We start from the raw sequence: 5,796 nt of genomic DNA, 5'->3' as shown, positions 1-5,796 counted from the left end.
TTTTATATTGGTTTTGAAAACAATTTAGAATGTTCGTCATGATTTAAATAGTATGAAATTCATATTATTAGCAATATTAATTCTTGAATATTAGAGGTTTGTAGAACTTATAATTTAAAAAAAAAAATGACATTTTGAAGGAGTTAAAGTTTATTTATTTTGTATAATGAAACTAACTTTTGTTTGAATTACTCTTGATTATTTTAAAGAAAAAGAAATTAAATTGAGTTGAGTTTTTGTTGATTTATAAAATAACAATAATTCTATGCTACTGAATTTATTTAATGTTTAAAACACCTTAAAATTTACATTATGTTTTACTTTGTCTTGTTTTTAAGAAAATTGAAAAGAGTTGTTGTTATGGGGGCTACTATGAATATTGAATCATGAGGTTGTCGGGATATTTATTTGAAATGATTGATTTTCTGATTATGATATTATGAACCCATTAGAGTTTGACTGGATGATAGAGTTTTAGAGTTTAAGAACTCTTCAGTGATTTACAATAGTACTAATGATAAAATGTCTACTAATTGAGAAAGAGAAGAGAAAAGAAGGAAGAAAAAAAAAGCAAAGATTTTAAAAATCTTCTCAATAGTGAAATTCTTTTAGAAAAAATTATCTAAATTTTGGATTCTATAATTGATGTATTGTACAAGTAGATTTTTTTTTTGTTATATGAATTAACATAACAAAATGGTACGCATTAGATTGGTATGTGTAGAGTGCACCATGTAGATTGATATATGTAGAGTGCATCATGTAAATTGGTATGCGTATAGAAACTAAAATTTATTCTATCAATTTTCTTTTATTAATCATAAAATTGCAATTTTTATTTGAAACTCAATTTTTAAGATTAGAACAAAACTCCAAAATATTTAAAATTGATGATGTGTTATGTTTTAGACCAATTTTGTGGCTGATAGAAACTAATGGATGTATCTATAAGTATGTTGAGTAGTTAGTGTGAGAGGAGGCTACTATTTTGTAGATTTATGAATTAGTGTAATTCATAATCATTTTGTATCATGTGGACTAATTTAATGTATATAAATATACAATTTTTTTTAGTTTGATAAAATAAGAAAATAAATTGAACCTATTTTAGAAGTGTTAATTAATTGTAAAATTTCCTATCTATCCATCTATATAGTTTAAATTTTATTTCAAAATATAAGTTGAAAATAATAAGTTTTACGGTGATTAACTATTTAGAAATGTGTTTTTGATGATTAAAGTAGGAATGAATTTGTAGAAATTTTATAGATTTTAAAAATATATGTGATTTATTCTATTTGTATTGTATTTAAAAACGTGATTTATCTTAGTTGTTTTATTTAGACTTTAATTATTGAAAAATAATTTAAAGGAAAATTGGAATTCTCAATGATATTTTTTTTTGGGTGCTAAATGGTTAGCGATATTTTTTTAATAATAATTTAAGTCAAGAAATTAATTTTTAGAATGATGTGTTACCTTGAAAGTGGTTTTTGCACTATTTATTCAATTTGGTTTGGTAATTTGTTGTATCTTCTAGTAAATTATTATTTATCTTATCTTCTACTTGGAAAATCTATATATGCTTCCATTTGTTGTAACTTTTAAGTGATGGTTAATTCAAAAGAAAATTTAATCGTGATCAATTTGAAGCAGTTAGACCTCTATGAGAATATGTTTCATTTTTAGAATCATCGTTTGAGTTATGAGATGAACGTAAAATCTTGGTTCTAATTTTTGGATTAATTATTTGAATGTGTATATGATTAGGTAAATATTAAATTGTTTGTGTTTCAAGTGTTCTAATTGTTGGGAATCGGTGTATATAATTAGAGTAGTCGAGAACATCTAAATGTGAAATAGTTTTATATTTCTTCAACCGAGTTATTGGTTATATATTGATGTTAGTGACTTTTCTTTTGTTGGTGTAACTAGTAGTAAATTACAAATAAATTATTATGAAGGTGTAATTAATTGAATTTTTTTCTTGAAGTAAGGAGTAGGAGTTGTGGTGCCGCCTTCGCACTCCTGAACCACGTTAAAGATACTTTTAATTATCCATATTTGAATTTGAATGATTGCAGTTATAGTTCCTTAAGTAGTTGACTACATGAGTAAAAGGGACTAGCTACCCCGATGACTCATCGTCAATAAAAGAGACAACGATAACTCATTATTTTGTTAGAAGTGCCTTTTAATTTTTTGTTTAAATAGTTAAAAAACATGTTCATTGCTTATATCAATTGAATGAATTTAATTATTAAATATATGTTATTAGAAAATAGTATCTCTATCATTAGTTTTTTTTTTCTCCTTGATTATATACAGAGTATGTTTTTATAGAGTAACTGATTATAAATTATTATAATATTATTAAGTTGTTAGATGTGTTTAATATTTTAAAAATTGCTCTCTTTGTCAGACCTAAATTAAATTTATTGAATGTTTGGTGATAGGATTTAGATTTTATTTTAAAGAGTAACTAGTAATATTTGGTTTGAAAGAACTAGTTGAAATTGACAACATACTTGGAATGTGTTTCATTTAACCAAACTAAATTAACTACGTTATTATTGACAAAATCTATATATTATGTTTTATATGTAGATTACAGTGAGTAATTCTATGGTATTTTATTTCATAATTGAATGATAAATGTGATAGACATTTTATTTCATAATTGAATGATAAATGTTGTGTGTTTAATTGATTTATTTTGTCATGTTAGTCTATCATGATATGTTAGTTTATTTTCTACATGTTGTGCTTAATTGGAGATTGAATGTCTTAAATATCGTTATAGACTAAGTTTGAATCTTGAGGGTGATAAGTTGGATATTAGTTCACTCACCTAAAATTTCGAGGACGAAATTCTTTAACAAGGGGAGAATTGTAACACCCCAAATTTTATAATAAACTACTTTATTAATTAAATAGAATTTTAAATAATTAATTTGAGGACAATATTATTTTAGAATATATGTTGATAAATTTCGTGGCTAATTTTCGTTATATGAATGCTTTCTATGATGTGTTAGTTTGATACATGTTATATTACATGGGCGATATAAACAATACATATTATATTTTGTTATTTGATATATTTTTAAAAAAAAAATAGTATTTTAGTGTAATATATATTTTAAAGAAAAAGATTTTATGCGATTTTACGTGTATATACATGTACCCAATTAATGTAATATTTTTATGCGCGCTTGACTTATGTTAAGTATGCAGATAGTTATATTTCAATTATTTATAACTATTTTCTATTTTTAATTATTTTTTTATAAATAATTATCTTGATATAGAATTGATATTGTGTTTGATTTCGTTTATTTTTAAATACTTGTTATGGTATTGTGTTTTATATATATTTATTATGATTTAGTAATTAATATAAAATATTGATGTTATATTTATTTATTTTATATTTTGACCATTTTCTAATATGGTGGTATTATTATAATTTGAGTATTTTGAGAAATAAGTATAATTGTAGAGATTATTTTGTATGTGAGAGTTTTGATTATTAGTAATATATTTTTTTATATTCATTATTTTAATTACTCTAATTTATAAAATATTAGTAATGTGTGGAAAACTAAATGGTGGTTGGAGGAATATTAAAAAGGAGATTAAATAATTATTAGTTTTATTTTAACAAAATAAAAATAATAATAGTAAAATATAAATAAAGAGACCAATGGGTTTGGCTCTATGAACCCTAATTGTTAATAAAATAAAACAAACAAAAGAAGGGAAGGGAATTGGAAGGACAGCCGTAAAGCCAAAGAGGAAACACAACCATAACCCTATCGTTTGACACCGGTGATGTTCCAGAAAACTTTCTCCATTTTCGCCCAAATTTGAGTATGTTATTTCATTCATTTAACTCATCAATTAAACATAATTTTTCAGATTTTTAACAACCTCAATTTCTCTCTAAAATACTCGACTTCTCCGTTTGTAGAATTCGTTATTTTGCATCGTTCTCCTTCACCTTAAGTCCGATTTGAGTAAAACCAACGCCAAAACGACCGTGTGAAAAGTGACTATATTAGCCGCTGATTGGTTTTCTGATTTATGGTAATTTTATTTGGCCGATATTCAAATTTAGTTTTTAGAATATCTCCTCATAATTTATTTTTGACGTTAACCCATAAACTGTCGAGTTAGATCGATTGAAGGACAAAGAGTCAAATTGAAAAGACTGTTTCGGGGTCGAATCATATTCATAGGTGAAAGCGTCGAAATAAGGTAAGGGGTGAGAGAGCGTTTGAATTCATGAGTATAATATATTTAGAGATGAACGGGAAAACCGTATTTCCCAACGATTCATCCGGGGCTCGCTACGTACGACAGTAGCCCTTTGCGTGATAAATTAATTAATCTGCAAATAAGAAAATTGTGAGATTAAAATGTGAAATAGAAATATTTATAAGGTGTTGATTGATTTAATTTCGTTAAATGTGTGATATTTTATATTATTGTGATATTTAACATTATTGTGGTATTTGATATTATTGTGATATTTAAAATTATTGTGATATTTGATGTTATTGTGATATTTGATATCATTGTGATATTTGATTTCAAATGAATTTAGTGCATATGTTTGATTAAATGAGTTATGTGAATGCAGTGTATAATGTAAGTTTATTTGATGATGATGTGTGATTTATAATATAAATCTGTGATAAGTTTATGTGATGATAATGATGATGTTTGATTGATGATATTGATTCTATAAAACTGTGATGAGTTTATGTGATGAGATATGATTAATGATAGTGATAATTCCTAGGTGACTTGGAGGTAGCACTCCAAATGTCGGGAGCTACCACGCAACACACGTTTACCTCGACTGTCACGTATATGTGTCTCGGGTTGAGTTGAGGGGATCTATGAGGACAGGGCCAATTTGAATTGTCCGTCCACCGGGATGGTGGCATAGTATCAAGCCTCCTAACCAAGTACTTCAGAGTTAGAATGGTACCACATTGTGAAGTAGAGTCTAAGCTCATGCATAGCATTGCATTTACTTGTGATTGTTTTGTGGTGATTGATGTGTTTCAAAAGTAATAATAATTACTCTTAGATGATTTGATGCATATTATAATGAGATGATTATCTTACTTGAGTGAATTTGATGTTATAATATGATACTATTTACTTAAATATTTTGATATATCGTAATGTGATTATGATACGGTCTATTATGATTGTTGCGTGTTCTTCTTACTTATATTATACTATTAACATGATTTTGAAACTCACCTCCTTCGTTGTTTGTGTTTGACTGGCTTGGCCCTGCGTTTGCGAAATCGCAGTTGTTACAGGTTAATATGTCTTGAAGTTCATGTTTGGGAGGAACCCCGCTCTGATAGGTGATACCGGGAATAAGGGTTGTAATTTGTATTTTACTTATTTATTTTGAAACGACTTTTGTATGAAAACCATATAAGTACTAGTAGGTTTTTAGAATTAAATCAAGTAATTATACTTAATTCAAGCTTATTGAGATTGCACTATGGAGTAAAGAAGTTAAAGTGTTCCTTTAGATTTTTGAGAAACGTGATATCCTAAATTAAAAATTAAAGTTTTTATTTTCTTGGAAACATATTTTTATTTATCCGCTGCAAATTTTATAGAAATATGATATAAATTATTATATATATTATTTTGGGGTTTAGGGTGTCACAAGTAACTTCAAAAATATGTACAATTATACAAAAGCATACATCACATAACACAATAATATAACGAGAGAAAAAACATGATACTGAAAATAAT

Source organism: Cicer arietinum, chromosome 2, assembly GCF_000331145.2.
Source record: "Cicer arietinum cultivar CDC Frontier isolate Library 1 chromosome 2, Cicar.CDCFrontier_v2.0, whole genome shotgun sequence".
In the NCBI taxonomy this organism is placed as follows: Eukaryota; Viridiplantae; Streptophyta; class Magnoliopsida; order Fabales; family Fabaceae; genus Cicer; species Cicer arietinum.
Note: the sequence above shows the minus strand (reverse complement) of the source record.